The sequence below is a fragment of the Canis lupus genome, chromosome 23 (assembly GCF_003254725.2).
Source record: "Canis lupus dingo isolate Sandy chromosome 23, ASM325472v2, whole genome shotgun sequence".
Taxonomy (NCBI): domain Eukaryota; kingdom Metazoa; phylum Chordata; class Mammalia; order Carnivora; family Canidae; genus Canis; species Canis lupus.
This window is the reverse complement of record NC_064265.1, coordinates 19,052,150-19,072,221: the sequence shown is the minus strand read 5'-3', so window position 1 is coordinate 19,072,221 and position 20,072 is coordinate 19,052,150. Positions and strand designations below refer to the sequence as shown.

Sequence of the window (20,072 nt, the reverse complement as noted above, 5' to 3'; positions counted from 1 at the left end):
CACCTGGGTGGCTCAGTGGTTGAGCATCTGCCATTGGCTCAGGTCATGATCCGGGGGTCCTGGGATCGAGTCCCGTATCAAGCTCCCCGCAGGTAGCCTACTTCTCCCTCTGCCTATGTCTCTTCCTCTCTCTATGTCTCTCATTGATAAATAAATAAAATCTTTTTTAAAATTTAAAATTCAGTAGAAATTTTGAATGACAAAAATATAACATCCTGAATATAGTTATGCATATAAAATTGAATCCCTCCTTGCTAGCATATACAATAATAAATTACATATGAGTTAACATCTTAAAACTAAAAAGTATTCAAATCATTTGAAGACAGTTTAGGAATAAAACTTTGTGACTTGGAATATAGGTTGATTTATTAATCCAGAACCCCTCTCCTATTGTCAGTAGTACCATTGTTGCAAAGTATCCACAAAGGTCAGTTTGCATGTCTAGAAGATTACATGCAGTATATTTGTATGCATATATGTCCACTCACACATCCACTCCCCCATATATATAGATCTCTTTCAGTTTACTCAAATTATATCATACTATATGAATTTTGTGGGCTTTGTTTTTGCTTTTTACTTAATAACATAGTTTAGTAATCTATTCATTTTAACGTATATTAATGAACCACATTAAAAAAATGTAGTTAAATGGAATTCCATCACTTATATGTCATACCTTATATAGCTAGTCTCTTTTTGACTTGCATTTATGTTGTTTTAAATTTGTGATGTTACAAACTCTTCAGTTAACATCTTTGTAAATGTATAATGGTAAAATCTTAAAAGTATATTCCTAGCTGTAGAATTGCTGGGTTAAAGGATCTGTTCATTTTCAGTTTGTATAGCTACTGCCAATTTGTCATTCAGAAAGCCTGCACTGATTTATGATGTATGTGAGATTGGTTCTCACGATTTCTGGACCATCATCAACCTTTAATTTTGCCAATTCAGTGGATGTAGGGTTGTATTTCATTGTTTAGATTTGCGTTTTTTTAAAAAAAATTGAGTGGAAAAGGACATTTAAAAATGCCATTCATATTATTAATGATGTAAGGTCATAAAACCATCATAATAAAAATAGAGAATATTTTCATCATTAAAAAAATGTCTTTTTACCTCTTTGCTGACTATCTCTCCTCCCTTCCCAATTCCAAGCAACCACTAATATTTTTGTCAATGTAGATTAGTTTTCATTTTCCAAAATCATATAATGGAATCATGGAGTATGCACTCTTGTAACTGTCCTCTTTCTCTCAGTATAAGAGTTTTGATATTTGTACATATTGTTGGAGAAAAAAGGAGTCTATTTCTTTTTTTTAAGATTATTTATTTATTTGAGAGAGCTAGCACAAGGAGGGGAGGGGAAGAGGAAGAAGCAGACACCCCAGCTCACTGAGTAGGGAGCTCGATGCTGGGCTCGATCCTAGGACCCCAAGATCACAACCCAAGTTGAAGGCAGACACTTAACTGACTGAACCACTAAGGCACCCCAAGAATCCATTTCTTTTAATCCATTTATTTTGTATTCCATCATATGTGTTTACTGCATTTGGCATTTGTTTCTCCATTTACCTATTCTAGTTTTTGATTATTGTGAATAGATACATAATGAAAATTTGCACATGAGTTTTGTGTGGTAATGGATTTTTATTTATTTTGGATGAGTAGCTAGGTATGGAATAGCTATAGAATGCACAATGTACAATGTACAGTGGGATAGGTAAGTTCATGTTTAACTTTAGAAGGACTTGTCAAACAACTTTCCAAAAAGTGTGCATCATTTTGCATTCTCACTAGGAACATGAGAGCTCTAGTCGCTTCAGCACTTGGTATATGTGCTGCTGAAATGAGCACATTGCCAGCACTTGGTATTATTCATCTTTTAATGTTGTATATCTTATTGTGGCTTTAATGAACAATTTCTTCATGATTAATTTTTCTGAGCACTATTTTATGTGCTTAGCAGCCATTTGTATGTCTTTTCCTTTAAAGTTCCCATCGAAGTCTTTGGCCCATTTTTTATTTGTCTTCTTATTGAGTTCTAAGAGCTAACTCTTCATGTATTCAGAATAGAAAACTTTTGTCAAATTGCAGATATGTAATATTTATATTACAGAATATGTGATGTTTTCCATCCTGTGGCTTGTCTTTCAACTTTCTTTCTTTCTTTCTTTCTTTCTTTCTTTCTTTCTTTCTTTCTTTCTTTCTTTCTTTTTTTTTTTAAGGTTTTGTCCATTCATTTGACAGAGATAGAGAGTGAGAGGGCACAAGAAGAGAGAGACAGATGGAAAGGGAGGGCACACACAGCTCAATCCCAGGGCTCCAAGATCATGACCTGAGCCAAAGGCAGACACTTATTCAACTGAGCCATCCAGAAACCCTTCAATTTTCTTATTAGTATATTTTAAAGAGCAAAATACAAGCACATTGGTTCTTTCTTCAGTCATCTCAATTCTGCTATTAAATCATTTCAATTTTTCAATGTCCTATCTTTTCAATCATTGTGATATTTTCCTTTGTATCTTTTCTTTACTTATATCTATTATAAAAGTTTTGAAATCATTACTTAGTAATTGTAACATTTGAATTATGCTGGAGTTTTCCTCTTTTGATTATATTTTCTCTTGCGAATGAGTTCTACTTCTTGGTTTTTGTATATTTTGATTGTTTGGGATTCTATCCTTATCATTGTGAGTATTACATTAGGAAGACTCTAAATTTTGTTATTCTTTCAAAGAGTGCTGATATTTTTGTTTTAGAAATCAACTTGGTTAGGGGCACCTGGCAGGCACAGTCAGAGGAGCATGTGACTCTTGATCTCAGGGTCATGAGTTCAAGCCCCACAGTGAGTGTAGAGATTACTTAAATAAATAAACTTAAAAAAAAAAAAAAGAAATCAACTGGATTAACTGGATTAGACTCAACCCAAAAATTCTGTCTTATGTATGGTTGGTGGCAGATCATATCTTGGTTCATTTCCTGTAACATTAGCTGTAATTTGCATTGAGATTCTCCCACAAATACATAATTTAGGGATAGCCAAGAGACTTGAACATAGCATATGTTCAGAATTTGAAGGTTCTGTTCTCTGGCATTCTCCATTCTAGGATTTTTTCCTTGCTTTCAAATGGCTGATGTCCTTAACTGATTCTTTGGGAAAGAAAAATGACGGGTTTCCTGCTAGAATTTAGGTTGCCCCTTGCCATATTTTATTTCTTGTCTGCCCACAGGCAAAAGCTATAATAAATGGGAAATTTTATTATGCCAGTCACTTCTCCCAAGTTTCATTTCCCCTACAAGATATACTTTTTTTTTTTTTTTTTTTTTTTTTTACTTTCCAGAGGATGAAGGCAATTGATTTCAATTTTGGTCGCAGTTTATAGTTGTTTTCATTAGAAGGATCAGTCTCTTAGAAGCTTCCCTAGAAGCCTGACTTCCAATTAACTTGCATGGCTGAAGTCAGCCAAGAACAAAATATAGATGGTGTTGTAACCCATGTGTGTGTGACTCTCACACCCAAATTCTCTATGCTTTATATAAAAGCAACCCCATCTACTGAGTACTATTATCTAATATTACTCTAGCAAGAGGCTGCTGAGTAAATAATCTCAATTGTCAGTATATTTCTAGAGCAATCAGCACTAAGTTACAGCGCCGTCTTTTGGTGGCTTTTTAAAAATTGCTGACAGCAGGTAACTGGTAAGCCTCTTCAAGATCTCATCTGATTTACCTGAGAGGACAGCACCTGTGTTACTTGGAGATTTTAACAAAGATTAAAAAACAGTTGTTAATAACAGCTGCATATTTCTAAATTAAATGAAAGCAAATTTGGAAGTGGGAAACCTACCACAAATATTTTTTTTTCTTAAATCTCATTTAGTACAATTGATTTAAAAGATACAATCCAGGATGAAATCACAGATGATAGTATTTTATTTAAATAATTCACTATTAGTATTGGTGATTACATTTTCTCAGGTCCCTGTTCTCTCAATGGTGTGAAAAAAGTTTGTAATAATTACATCATTTTTTACATGTGTCTATAGCTTAGGAAGTATTGGAGACTAATGAACCAACTGTTTATATCTTACTTTATTGCAGTTCTATTGCACCAGGGATTTCAAACTGACAAGAAGTTTGTAAGATTTTCTTCTTTTGTAGGTAAGCATAGAGATAGGAAGGAATGGAAATTTAGTTTTCTTCTGCTCATGTGGCCATTAAAGAAGTCATTTCACAAGTCAATTTCATTCAAGCCAATCACTATGCACTCATCACCTCCTAGATGTTTATTAGGTGTTTTAACAGCACTACCTTCATGCAAAGAGGGAATAATACTGCTTCTTAAATGTAGTCACTTGGCAGAGGTAGAATTCGAAATATTGTTTGTATCCTTGTGGTGGAACACCACACAAGGGCACTTGTGAATTACCTTATACACTTCAAATAAATGGAGAGCACAAAACTGATAAATCCACTAGTTTTTTTTTTCCCCCCACTCTCAAAATGCTGCCATATGACTTGGTATCATGGGATTTGTCCATATTTTAGATTAGTCTGAAAGAGAAAAAATGTGTGTTATATCAGGTAATGGGTGCCTTTGTATCTTCCATTTAGGGGTCTCATGTATACACCACACATTGCATGCTGTTTGCATATTTAGACACTCCTTCAAAGAGCATTTGCATAATTTTACTTAAAAAATGTATAATGGGGCCAATCATAGCTATCTATCTTAGAGTGAGTCTTATCTACAGAACATACCTGTTTGCTTGATCCTGGAAAGGATCAAGAGCTAGTCCAAGCCTGGTCTATCATCCCCTGGTAGGGCCTGAGATGAAATTCAGAAGGCTCCTAACTCTGGAAAACGAACAAGGGGTCATGGAAGGGGAGGTGGGCAGGGGGATGGGGTGACTGGGTGACAGGCACTGAAGGGGGCACTTGACAGGATGAGCACTGGGTGTTTTACTATATGTTGGCAAGTTGAATGCCAATAAAAAATATACAATTAATTAATTAATTAAATTTTAAAAAAAGAAGGCTTTATCTTAAGAGAGAGGGAGTAGTCAACAGCTGCTAGGTGGAAGATGCCTCACAAGAGACATGCCTATATTTTTCTGCCCTAAGAGTTATATGCTAGTTATTGGTTAGGGAGGTACTTATCAACATCAGAAAAAGAGTTTTGCCACTTTCAAACTAAAGGCTAAAATGCGTAGCATGTTTTGAGAGCAAAAGAATTGGTGATTTAGCCTCCCTTCTTGGCAGCTGCTGAAACCATCTTTTATGTACATGATGGAAACAAGGATCTGCCTTCTGTCCTTTGCTCACCACCTGTTTTTCCTCGTTTGGTCCTTTCCCATCTTGCCAATAAAGGTGTCCTCACCATGATCCAATTCAAGATTTTATTCCTGTGTCTCTACATGTGTCCAGTACTAACTCACACACGACGAGAGAGCTGGGGGTAGTCTGGATACATGGCACTACCTTGGCATTCTCAGAAATCTGCCACTGCATTTCAGTCTGCTCTAACTCTGTGCTGACATGTTGAGGAGCAGAAGTGGCTCCGATGCTGCTACTATGAGTCTTCAGCTTTTATATATTGCCAAAATGATAGGTGATTAAGTTTTAATAATTAGGCTCAGGGATCCAGAGACAAATACCAAAGTAGAAAAAAATAAAGATTAATCAGAACTTCTTAACCTTCTGTAAGTAAGAAGGGCACACCAACATACTCCACACATGTATACACACACAGAATGATAAGTAAAGGTATGTTTCACAATAAGCTTTAAGGCTCTCGACTCAAAGTTAAAGGCTCTCCAGAATGCCCATCCAGTTTAAGATGCAGTAGTATGAAAAGGAAGGAAATGGTGCTGTCAATGTCAAAAGCCTGAACGTGACTGAGATGGACATCATATGGTTTCCCTGTTTTTAGAAGGGGACTGAAATAAGTACACAGTGTTTAAAAGTGCCAGAATATTTATGTATATGTAACAGAAAAGTTGTATCATGGGCTAGCTTAATATTGTTATTAAAATGGTTAAACATACATATTTTTCAGATTCTTATTTCCTTCCTCATATCTTTCCAAAATACTATATTCATTGTGTTATATTCCTCCTCAAGAATTTCAGAGGCTCTGTAGGATCTGGAATAAAATATTTAAACTCTAAAAGCTGGCCAGCCACAAACTACCTCAGTTTACCTTCAAATATGTACTTCCCTTTATGAACTTTACATTAACAGTTTGCTTTGATTAAATGTCCCATGTAGTCTCACCTGGTCACATTGTGTCTATTTCTCTCACTGAGCCCCTTTCCAGGACTTCTCTGTTATTTTTCAACCAATCCAAATCTTAGGAGCAGCAGAATGCTGGAAGTTTCAAATCAAAGACCAGACCTGATCCTGACTTCACCCCCAGCCTTTTGACCTTGGGCAAGTTACCTAATTTGGCTGGACCTCAAATTTCTCATATATTAGATGAAAATCATAATGATTAATAATGCTGAATGAGATCATACTTATAAAGTAGCCCAGTAAAGGGTCTGGCGTACAGTGCTTAATGAATCCTATTCGTCTTCTTTTGAATTGAGAATAAATTCCACCCTAGCTATAAAGGCCACTCCCTACCTCCCACCTTCACTTTAGACCATACTAATTTCTCCAACTATGTTGCTGTAACGTACTTCTTGTCATGTACATTTGTTTCCCTTAACTTAAAAAAAAAAATCTTGGGCTCTATCAAATGGCAAAAATCATGTAAAGTGCTTTACACAAGACTTGACACATAGTAAGTGCTCCATAAATATTTCTGTGGCCGCTGCTACTATCGCAAAGGCAACGGTCACTCATACCCCTATGGTAACAGCTCTTGACTGATGAATTATGTTTGTTCCTGGAAAAAAAAAAAAAAAAAGAAAAGAAAAAATAAAAGAGGCAGTAAAGAGTCATGGCAAGGGTTCACCCTCTGGATCCAGATTGCCTACATTAAAATCCTCACTCAACAATTTCTGGCAGTATGACATCTGGCAAGTTACTTCACCTCTTTTGATTTAGGATGACCATAATAGTTATCCATCCATAGATTTGTTTTGAGTCCTGGGCAGCCCGGGTGGCTCAGTGGTTTAGTGCTGCCTTCAGCCCAGGGCGTGATCCTGGAGACCCGCGATCGAGTCCCATGTGAGGCCCCCTGCATGGAGCCTGCTTCTCTCTCTGCCTCTCTCTTCATCTATATGTCTCTGCCTCTCTTTCTCTTTCTTTGTGTCATAAATAAATAAATAAATAAATAAATAAATAAATAAATAAATAAATAAAATCTTAAAAAAAAGATTTGTTTTGAGTACTAAATGAATTAAAATATAAAAAAGATCAAAAACACCTAACAAATAGAAGTATGTTACATGAATTTGGTATTGCTAACACATTTTAACCTTTTTCAGTCCTGACCCCCCCTCCCACCAAGTATTTTGAAACCTCCTGAAGACAGAAATATATATATTTATACTGATCTTATCATTTCATAAGGAAAAATGAAATAAAAGATGGCATAGAAGAGGTCTAGTACAAATCCTGGAGCACTGTAAAGATCTAAATTAGCCAGATTCTTTCCCCTTATCTTACCTGCCACACCTAATAAGTAGTTCTAGGAATTGCTCTTTGAGCATTTTTTGAAGGGAATAAATGAATATTGATTTTTCCCATATGCCAAGGATTATCATTAAATATAGAGCATTATAATTCAAAAGACTTCCTGTTATTCTGTGGAAATCTGGTTTGGTAAAATTATGTCATCTTCATTTTATTACTTACATCATTTACTGTATCCTGACTGCCCCAAAGCTTCTTGACATTTTGTTCTGGAGTCCTGAGTTGCAATATACTATTTAAATCAGACATTGTCTTAACTTTCTTTTAGATTCACTTTCATTTCTCTCCATTATCTCTTTTCCTTTCCTTCTCTCTACTGCTTACTTGCATTCATATGGAGATAGTGGAACTGTCACTAAATGGCAAAATAGCTTTCCTTTACAGAAGGCTAGCTAGAATTGTACTCTGCTGCTTCCATCTGCAACATTTTCAACATTTCAACATTTTATAGGTGAAGCTGTGAAAACAGCATGGGGGAAACAAACCATGCTTCTTCATGCCTTTGATCTTGAAGTCATCTCCAGGTTGACAAGTATAATGTACAGTTAATCCCTGAATAAATCTCGAGGGTAATAATGTATAGGATGACTAAGACATGGGTTGTTAGGTTGACTTTATAATATTTTCTCCCTCCACCATCATTGAACTATAATTGACATATAACATATGTAAGCTTAGGGACCAGTGTAATGATTTGATATAACTATAATTGCAAAATGATTAACACAGTGAGGTTAGTTAACACACGCATCACCTCACATAGTCACCAATTTTTTTTTGTGGTGATAACATTTAAAATCTATATTCTTAGCAACTTTCAGGTATATAATACAATATTGTTTACTATATTACTATATGCTGTATATTAGATCCCCAGAATTTATTGATCTTAGGACAGGTAGTTTATACCCTTTGACCAATATCCCCTGTTTCCCCCAACCCCTAGACCCTCAACACATATATCTACTTTCTATTTATATGAGTTTGGCTTTTTTAGATTCCACATGTGAGAATATCCAGTATTTCTCTTTCTCTACTTAGCTTGTTTCACTTACTATAATGTCCTCAAGACCCATCCATGTTGTCACAAAAGTCAAGATTTTTTTTTAAGGCTGAATAATATTCCATTGTATATATATAACACATTTTCTTTATCCATTCATCGTTTGATGGACACTTAGATCTTGGATATTATGAATAATGATGCAATGAACATGGAGATGCAGTTATCTCTTTGAGATAGCAATTTCCTTTCCTTTAGATGTATACCCAGAAGTAGGATTCCTGGATCATATGATGGTTCTATTTTTAATTTTTGAGGAAACTCCATAGTGGTTTCCATAGTGGCTGTACCAATTTACATTTCCATCAGCAGTGCACAAGGTTGCCTTTCCTGCACATCCTCATCAATATTTGTCATTTCTTATCTTTTTAATAATAGCCATTCTAACAGGTGTGAAGTGATACCTCATTGTGGTTTTGATTTGTATTTCCCTTAAAGGGTTCAGGGATATTGAGCAACTTTTAATATACGTCTTGGCCATCTATATGTCTTTTTCTTTTTTAAAGTCTATTCGAGTCCTCTATGCATTTTTTATTCAGGTTTGGTTTTTTTTTTTTTTTTTGGTTTTATTTTTTGTTTGTTTTTTGAAAGCATATGATGCTTTCAGCTTTTGTTTTTCTTTCTCAGGACTGTTTTCTCTATTCAGAGTACTTTGAGATTTAATGTGAGTTTAATTATTGTTTTTATACCTCTGTGCAAAATTGGAATTGGATTTTTGATAGCAATTGCATTGAACCTGTAGATAATTTGGGGTAGTATGGTATTTTAGCAATATTAATTCTTTCAATCCATGAACTTAGGATATCTTTCCACTTATTTGTGTCCTTTTCAATTTCTTTCTTTATTGTCTTGTGATGTTCAGTGTACAGATCTTTTACCTCATTGCTTAAACTTATTCCTTAGTACTTATCTTTGATGCAACTTTAAATGAGATTGTTTACTTTATTTCTTTTTCTGATAGTTCATTGTTAGTGTGTAGAAACACAACTGATTTTTCTATGTTGATTTTGTATTCTACAACTTTACTAAATTCATCTATTAGTTCTAATAGTTTTTGGTAGAGTCTTTAGAATTTTCTCTATATAAGATCACCTCAACTGGGAGGACAATTTTACTTCTTTCTGGCTTGGTGTCTTTAGGCTTTCAAAACTATGTTGAATAGGAATGGTGAAAGTGGGCATTCTTGTTAAGTATGATATTAGCCGTCAATTGCTCACATATGACCTTTACTTTCTTGAGCTATATTCCTTCTATGCCTAATTTATTGGGAGTGTATATCACAAAAGGTTGTTGAATTTTGTCAATTGTTTTTCCTACATCTATTGACATAATCATATAATTTTTCATTCATCTTATTAATGTGGTCTATCATATTTATTGATCTGTATATTTCAGTCATGTTTGCATTCCAGAGAGAAATATCATTTGATTATGGTGTATGAGGTTTTTAATGTGATGTTGAATTCATTTGCTGGTATGTTATTGAGAAATTTTGCTCCCATATTCATCTGGGATATTGGCATGTGGTTCGGTTTCCTTGTAGTGTCCTTTTCTGGCTTTGGGATGAGGATAATGTTGGCATTGTAAAATGACTTTTCTCTCTATATGTTTGGAAGAATTTCAGAAGAATTGGTATTAATTCTTTTTTAAATGTTTAGTAGAATTCACCAGTGGAGCCATCTGGTCCTGGACTTTTCTTTGTTCAGAGTATTTTGGTTACTGATTCAGTCTCCTTATTAGTTATTGTTTCGTTCTGATTTTGTTTCTTCAAGAATTAGTCCTGGTAGATCCTATGTTTCTAGGAATGTATCCATATCTTCTAGGTTGTTTCATTTGTTGCTATATAATTGTTTATACTAGTCTCTAATCTTTTTGTGTTTCTGTGGTGTCAGTTGTAATGTCTCCTCTTTTATTTCTGATTTTGAGTCTTATCTTTTTTTTCTTAGCTTAGTTTAAAAGGTTTATAAATTTTTTTAAAGGTTTTATTTATTTATTCATGAAAGACACACAGAGAGGCAGAGACACAGGCAGAGGGGGAAGCAGGCTCCCTGTAAAGGACCCGATGTGGGACTCGATCCCAGGACTCCAGGATCACGAACTGAGCCAAAGGCAGACACTCAACCACTGAGCCACCCAGGGTGCCCCCAGGTTTATCAAATTTTATCTTTTCAAACACCAGCTCCTTGTCTTCTTGATCTTTTCTATTGTTTTTCTGTCTTTATTTCATTTAATTCCATTCTGAGCTTGTTATTTCCTTCCTTCTACTAACTCTGAGCTTAGTTTGTTCTTCTTCTTCTAGTTCCCTAAGCTATAAAGTTAGGTTGTTCACTTGGGATCTTTCTTCTTTCTTAATGTAAATATTTATTACATAAACTTCCTTCTGAGAGCTACTTTTGCAACACCAATAAGTTTTGATATGCTATGTTTTCATTTTCATTTGTTTCAAAGATTAAAACAAAATCCCTTTTGATTTCTTCTTTGACCTATTGATTATTCAGGAGTGCATTGTGTTATTTCCACACATTTGCCAAAATTTTGGTTTCCCTCCTCTTCTGATCTCTAGTTTCATACTATTATGGTCAAAAGGTACTTGGTATGATTTCAGTCTTAATTTGCTAAGGTTTGTTTTGTGACCAGCAAGGGTTAGGTTCAAATCCTGGCTCTGCCACTTATAAATGATGTATTTAAGATCAAGTAACTGAACCTTTTAGCTTCAAATGACATATCTGTGAATGGAGATAATAATAGTTCCTACTGTAGAAATTATTTAGACTACACACATTTATAATGTACACCAAGCACTTAGTATACTATTTATGACATTGTAAGAGCTATACAAATGAAAATCCTAACAATAAAAAGAACTCATTTTAGTGCAATGGGTTTTTAGTTAGGTTAGATGGCCTGACACACAAACTCTAAGATGGAGATTTGCCTGCAGATAATTTATTAGGGAATCACATGACAACAATATCCTTGGAGGAGTGAAAAGGAAATAAGTTTGGATAAAATGGAGCTCTGATTCAGTCTGAAGAAGACTTCAACTTGACTCTTAAGGAGCACTGAAACCAGGATGACTTTCAGTGAAGTCCCATTGAGGTGAGAGGACTGGTCCTTTATACTCCTACATGGACCACATCTGAGAATGAGCTTCTCCCGGAGAGGCCACTTCTTGGGTAAGGTAGTTCTCTGGTGCTGAGCATAAGCCCCAAAGATTCAACTGTCAGCTTTCAGCCATGAAAACTCCTGACACTTGTAAAATGAGTATCATAGTCCTGAAGGTGGGGCTAGGCCATGCACAACAGCATCTACTATGGGTTCCTAATGGTAAATGTATAATAATTATATATAGTACAGAGCTTTATTTTATTACTTTTTCTAGACAGAATATTCCTGGTGGGTAAGAGCTGTGTCTGTCTTCATTGTCTGGCACACAGAAGGATAATATATATGTTTTAAATAAATGGAGTTGTTTATAAAAACTATATTTAAAAAAATCATATTCTATCCTCCTTTTAAGGAATTAGAAAATCTAAATTTTCGGACACTTGGGTAGCTCAGCAGTTGAGTGTCTGCCTTCGGCTCTGGGAGTGATCCCAAATTGTGAGATCAAGTCCCACATCGGGCTCCCTGCATGGGGCCTGCTTCTCCCTCTGCCTGTGTCTCTGCCTTTCTAACTCTGTGTATCTTATGAAAAAATGAATAAAATCTTAAAAAGAAAAAGAAAATCTGTCTTTGGATATGGAGAAACTACTGATATTTTCATACTGTAGTGCCAATTTTTAAATCATTTATATATTTTTAAAATGTTTTATTTATTTATTTGACAAGAGAGAGAAAGCACAAGCAGGGCGAAGTTCAGGCCAGGGCTAAGGAGAAGCTGGCTACCCACTGGCAGGGAGTCCTGATGTGTGGCTTAATCCCAGGACCTTGGGATCATGACCTAAGCTGAAGGCAGATGCTTAACTGATTGAGCAACTCAGGTGCTCTAATTTTTTTTAAAATAATTTAACTAGAACATAAAATATAGTGAGCAAAACATACCCCAGTTTCCCTTATTTAGATACACAATGGCAAAAGATAACTATAAATATTTCCAAACAATTTATTATCATTTTTGTTCATTTAATCCTATTTACAAAATTGTTTTTAAAATCTCTGTCTCTTGGGATGCCTGGGTGGCTCAGTGGTGGAGCGTCTGCCTTCGGCTCAGGGCATGACCCGGAGACGTGGGATTAAGTCCCACATTGGGCTTCTTGTGTGGAGCCTGTTTCTCCCTCTGCCTGTGTCTCTGCCTCTCTTTCTCTCTGTCATGAGTAAATAAATAAAATCTTTAAAAAATATATATAATAAAATCTCTGGGGATCCCTGGGTGGCGCAGCGGTTTGGCGCCTGCTTTTGGCCCAGGGCGCGATCCTGGAGACCCGGGATCGAATCCCACGTCGGGCTCCCGGTGCATAGAGCCTGCTTCTCCCTCTGCCTGTGTCTCTGCCTCTCTCTCTCTCTCTCACTGCGTGCCTATCATTAAAAAAAAAAATATATCAAAATCTCTGCCTCTGAATAGAGCGGAATAAAGAGGTGGATAAGTATTAATGTGATGAAGTAAACTGTTATGTGTAGAATCTAAGAAGTGCCCTTTCAGGTGATCAATATATTATTCTTTCATCTTTGCACATTTAAAATTTTTCATAATGCTTGGGAAAAAAACATTTTAATTAAGTTGGCTATGTATTTATGAAAATATTGAACTGGGAGAGTCCCTAAGTGAAATAACAGAACAAGCCAAGCATTTTGATATGTAGAGGGCTGTAACAAAGTAAGGATATCTCTGTCTAACTAGTGTCCACCATGGGTTCCTAACAATAAATGTATAATAACCATATATGACATACTGCTTTATTACTTTTTCTAGATAATGTGTCTCTGGTAGGTAAGAGCTATGTCTATCTTAACTGCCTGGCATATAGGAGGAACTCAATAAATAGGTCTTAAATAAATGGAATTGCTTATAAAAAGCTATTCTTTAAAAAAATATACTCCTGAGTTTTTATTAGTTGTTCCTTTTTGGGGGTAGTAGATGAAGGGACATCTTGTTATAGTGACAGGTATGTTATGGAAGGAGACAGCAAAAGAAGATATCTCATGTTGAAAATGACAATACCAAGACTGAATAAAGATTTATAAAGAGGCTTAAAGATAATTGGCTCAAGGTCACTCACACTATAGGTGTGGAAACAGATTAGGCAGTCGAAGAAACTTGTTCAAAATTGTGCCAGTAGTTAGTGTCAGAGTAAGACTTTATTTTGCCTAGAAACACCCCTTCCTCCCACCCCCACCAACAAACAAACAAGGATTACAATGCCACAAACTCCCACAAATTTTCTATTTGGGGAAGAAGAAGAGATTTATGGGGTCCCATATGGAGCTTCGCTAATTGAATATGTCACTCCACTAGCCAAACATAATTTTTTTTTTAAGTTTTATTTATTTATTCATGAGAGACGCAGAGACAGAGAGCAGAGACGCAGGCAGAGGGAGAGGCAGGCTCCTTGCAGGGAGGGAGCCTGACATGGGACTCGATTCCGGGTCTCAGGATCAGGCCCTGGGCTGAAGGCGGCGCTAAACTGCTGAGCCACCCAGGCTGCCCAAACATAATTGTTTAAACTATTAAATTTTTGGGGGGACTACAAAGCCTGATAAATATTAGTTGAGTAAGTTAGCCAGTAATTATGAAAATGATTGAAAGAATATTTATTTATTTATTTATAAAGTTTTTATTTATCCATTCGTGAGAGACACAGAGAGAAGCAGAGACACAGGCAGAGGGAGAAGCAGGCTCCCCACAGGGAGCCCAGTGAGGGACTCAATTCCGGGTCCCTAGGATCAGACCCTGAGCTGAAGGCAGATACTCAACCACTGAGCCACCCAGGTGTCCCTAGTTGGTTATTTATTAAGCTATTATCACTCTGGGCCAAATTGATTACTAGATTAATATGACACATAGAAATGAGGAAATGGGCCCTAGGGCAGGTAAGTTTTGATAGGGAAGAAGGAAAAAAAAGTAGGATTTAGTGGAGGCTTGAAGTGATGCCTGGATGGATACAGCTGTGGAAAGGCTTTGAGAGTATGGGTGGTAATGATGGGGAATATAATGAGGATAGGAGAGAGTTACAAAGGCAGTTGGACCCAAAGCAAAGAGATAGAGAAGGACTTCATCTATTTATTTTACAGAAATCTCACTGTGTTGCAGAATCCACTATCACAATGGTGAGCATCCTTTGAGAACTTGTGTTCGAAGAATCTGGATTTTCTCAGAAGCATAATTTGCCAAAGAGGCCAATGCTAGAGTAGGTTGCTTTCCTTCACTTATCCTACCCTTCCAGTCAGTTGTTTTGTTTGTTGGGTTTTATTTTGGCCATTGCCTTAGATTCGTGGTCGTCAAACTTACTTTTAGCTGGAACTACTCTTTTCATGACATCTTATTTATAAATTCTCTTGTAAATGATGCAATTGAGGGGGTATCCCTTGGGTGGCTCAGCAGTTTAGCGCCGCCTTCAGCATGATCCTGGAGACCTGGGATGGAGTCCCACATTGGGCTCCCTGCATGGAGCCTGCTTCTCTCTCTGCCTGTGTCTCTGCCTCTCTCTCTCTCTCTCTGTCTCATGAATAAATAAATAAAATCTTTAAAAAATAAAATAAAATACAAAATAAATGAAGCAATTGAGGTAATTCTTTTTGGAATAGAATAAGGTGGAATTGGAGGGTGCAGACCCAACTCTTCTACCTCAGCTTTGCCTATTCCACAGGAATTCTGAGGAACATAGGGACTCCAAGGAGCATGGCTATAAAAACACTGTCTCAGAAAAACAGAAAATGCATCATGGTCTCCTGAGTTCAGTAGAGAAGCAATTACAATGTTATTTATTTGAGAACCTTGAGTTATCTCTGTATGAAACTTATTTGAGAGGAGAGGGAGAAAGGACCAGCTGAAGTTGGTTCTGGGTTGCATGTACAAGGAAACCAATGAATATTTCTCATATTCTGAGAGGTTAACAACATCAGTTCAGAAAGAATTTTAAGAAGATTTTTTTCATCTCTAAAGTAAGAACTGTTTTAGTGGTAGTAGAATTCAGTTCAAGAATTTGTAACAGAAAAATGTTACCACTAATTGAAATACAGTTGGAAGAGGAAGGAATTTAATGAGCAGTTACACCATATGCTCAGAGAAACTATTGAAGAGTAGAAATCCATACTTGTGTAAGATGAAAAATCTAACTGTACTTGAAATATTGGATTGAAAAGCAATACAGAAGGTCTTAAATCTTGTGAACACTGTTGTTAGTACTGTGCTAGCCAAAGAATATGCAAAGTGATATGGAGCTATATTTGGTATGCAAGTATTTGATACATTTAATTTTCATTTTACACAAGTGATTTTCAAATTTCCTAATGCCATATATTGAGGAATTTTACTGTGTTGGTGATGCTTAATATCAAAATCACTGGTATTACACAAATCAAAATAATAAAACCCTAATTCCTTTTAGGAAGTTATTAAATTTTATTATGTGTACTTTTAGCTGAAATGTAAAACAAGGTATCTTGATATCCTCTCACCAAAGAGTAGGTTCATGAACAAAATATGACAATATGACTCCCTTCATTTTAATTTTCACCAGAGTGATATAAAGCCAGAATGAAATATTTGGAGCTGATTCATTCCAGCGGCAACCCCGACAAGGCTGTTGTGATGGTTTAAAAATATGTCTTCAAATCCTTTGACATTTCTCCCTTTAAAGGCAGAATTTTATTCCTTTCTCCATGAATTTGGGCCAAACTTAGTGACTTGCCTCTAATAAATAGAATGTATAATTTCTATCTAACTCCCAAAGCTAGGTCATAAAAAGGATACAGCTTTTACCTGGTTCTCTCTCTTTCCCTCTTCCTCCTCCCCTCCCCTCCCTTCCCCTCCTCTCCCTCCCTCCCCTCCCTTCCCCTCCTCTCCCCTCCCCTCCCCTCCCCTTCCCTCCCTTCCCCTCCCCTCCCCTCCCCTCCCTTCCCCTCCCTTCCCTTCCCTTCCCTTCTCTCCTTGTAGGAGCAATCAGCCACCATAATGTGAGGATACTCGAGCCAACCTAGAAGAGTCCAAATGAAGAACGAAGGCTCCTGCTAAAAACCATCACCAGCTGGATAATTCTATAAGTAAACGAACTTTAGAAATGGATCCTCTAACTCTGATTAACCTTCAGACAATTACAACTGTGGCCAACAACTTAACAACAACCTCAATGAGAGACCCTGAGCCAGAAATACTCAGATGATCCAGAACCAGAAATACTAATCATTCAAACTGTGAAATCTAACAATGTTTATTGTCTTTTTGAGCTATAATATTTGGGGATAACCTGCTAAACAGCAATAGATAAGTAATGAAGTTGTGGTCCAACCCATGCTACTAACACTTTATGAAGCTTCTTTACTTCTTTTCATTTCTTTGATCTCCTTCAATCTTCCCTAAGATTCTATAAGCATCTCCCCAACTCCATTCTGCTAACATCAGTTTCAACTGCTTATTATCAAAGAACACAACTATAAAACAGTGTAATTTATTAATAATTTAAAAAGTTTGGTCTGAGAAATTTTAATTCAATATCTTGGTTTACTGTGGATCTATCTACACATTATACATTTTCACATGAAGGGTAAAAGATTGCTATTTATCTACTGGCATTTTGTAAGTCAAAAGTGATTTACCACTGATACATATGTCTCTTGATGAATATTCTAAGATTATGCAGCACTTCTTTATCACATATAATTTATAAAGAATTATGTGATCATCATCTATAAAGAATGCAAGTGTAAACTTGTAAAATGAAATTAGATGCTTTGTAATTGAAAAATATATTCATTGTAGATTTAATTGTTGAATAGTTATTTTGATTTGCCCACACAAGTTATTACTTCAGATTTACAAGTTTGGATATCCTGAACTTTAGCATGTTGCCCTCATGAGTGTGTGTTAATACTTTTTTCTTCTTCACGAATAGATGAAAACTTAAAGGAAAAAATAGAAAACTGCCCACAATGAAAATGTATCTTCCTTATTTTAAATCAAATGATTGTGTTTAATTTTTTAAATACAGTAGTGTTTTAATCAAACTTAGAAAAATTTTGGTCATTATTCTTTAAATATTTTTATTGCACTATTCTCTCCCGTCCTTCTCCTCTGCCTTCTCATCTCCTCAAACTCAAGTTATGTTTGTGTTACAACTTTTGATATTATTCCACAGGTCCTACATTGTTCATTTTCTTTTATCTTATTTTCTCTCTGTAGTTCAAATTCATATTAGCATATTGCTTTCATTGAGCGTGGTGTTATTTCTTATGTTGCCAATCTGTGATTAAAGCTATCAATGTTTGTTTTCAAATATTATACTTTTCAACTCTACAACTTCCATTTGGTTCATATTTATGATTTTTTTTCCTATTCTGAGATAGTCTCTCGGTATTCATTCATCATGACCATATTTTTCTTTAAAATTTTATAAAAGCTACTTTAAATTCCATGTCCACTAATTTCAACATCTAGATATTTGGTATTGATTTACATAGACTAACTCTCTAAAATATTGTTCACATTTTTTATCCTGTTTTCTTATTTGTAGTAACTTCTAGATATATGTTGGACATAATGGATCAGAAATTATAGAAATCTGGATTATGTTGTCCTCCTTAAATACTGGTGATGTTTTTTATGGCTGACATATAAATCACTGGTAGATATTTTTGTTCTTGTCAGGCTTGAACTTATAGTTTATTAGAGCTTTATCTATATTTAGTTTTTAACTTTATCCTAGGGAATATCCTTACTCTACAGCATGATCTTTATACTTAAAATATAATTTCTCTGAATCTCAACTGAATCACGAATGAAATTTCTTTACTTCAGTTGGTCTGGACTCCAGTGAATTCTGGCATGGTATGCCCTCTAATATGACTGGCTCTCAGCCCTAAAAAGGACCAATTTGGGGAAAGATGAGGTATTTATAATCATAAGGCTCATGTCTTCTATTCCTCTTATTTTAAAGATCACAATCTTATCTAGCCTTTGTTTAATTTCTGACACAGTGATTTCATACATTTTTTCCAATTTAATAGTTCTTCTTGTCAAGAGGACATGTCTGGTGCCAGTTACTTTGTCATAGTTAAAAGTTGAAGTTGCTTTCAAATGTATATCTTCAGCCAGTTTGCTATAACATTTCTGGACTTAATAGTAAAATAAAATAGCATGTTAGAATGTTTAAATAATTTTACAAAGAAACAAAAAACCCCTAATACCCCTAATACACATACACATGCCATATACATTTTCTTTTTTTTTTTTTTGCCATAAACATTTTCAAATTTGTAGAGAACTCCTATAAACTTTTTGTATAACAGGAATTAAATATATTTTAATAAAATATTTTGTATAACAGTGATTAAATATATTTTAATAAAAATTAATTAGCTCACAAATTCCTTCACATTTTGATTTGTCAATATTTTGTATTTATACTTATAAGGATAGAAATATGTGATGAGAACTCTATTTATATTTATGTGTTATAGTAATCATTATATTTTAAAATATTAATACCTTACTTTCAATAAGAAGAACTCAATTGCTTTGATATCTCTGCAAATCACCTGCATAGAGTCTACAAATTATGCCTAATTTAGGTGCAGACCTTCGTCTCTTAAAGACAGGGTTCAACTTACCAAACCAATTTCCACCAAGTCCCTTACTCTCAGTAGAGAAAAACTCAATAAATGATTTTGCCATTAAGCTTTCTGTATTTCTTTAATATAGTAGCAATCTATTGAAAATTTAAACCTAAACCAAAAATAATATGGTATCTCAGATATTCAAGCTAAAATTTAAGTCAGAACACCACCTGAAGGAGTTTCAAAAGTGTTTACAATATATTTTACAGACTGTAGCTAAGAGCTTTGTACAATTCATCTTCCAGATGTAGACACATTAATGAATTTAAGTGTATTAATTTTCCTCTAGCATTTACAATTTATTATTGGCTTGGTTTGGCAGTGAGATGTTAAAAGGGGTTCAAGGTCCAAGTGAAATGATTTTTAAGTGCATCAGGAATGATGAGTTATATTCATTTTAACATCACTGCGTCCTTTTAAAGCCTCCGTGTTGTCAATGTTAAGGTTTTTAAATCAGAATTTCCTCTGATAAATGCCTCACTGAAACACAAAAGATTAGGATAGGCATTTAACAAACAAGGAAATACATTAGGCCAATAAACCTATGAAAAGTGCAATATTTTAACATCCCCATCAATAACCAGGAAAA

General features: G+C 35.2%; 1 long non-coding RNA gene across 3 annotated transcripts in view; it reads left to right on the top strand.

Annotated features, from left to right (window-relative positions):
- LOC112668630 (uncharacterized) overlaps positions 1–19,824 on the top strand; it is a 152,641-nt gene extending 132,817 nt beyond the window's left edge. For 2 of the 3 annotated variants that reach the window (XR_003141750.3, XR_003141751.3), the window contains one exon: positions 16,809–19,824. This is a non-coding gene — a long non-coding RNA (uncharacterized LOC112668630). The remainder of the gene's footprint in view (positions 1–16,808) is intronic. The other variant, XR_003141752.3, reaches the window with a different exon arrangement.
- Positions 19,825–20,072: the final 248 nt, after the last annotated feature.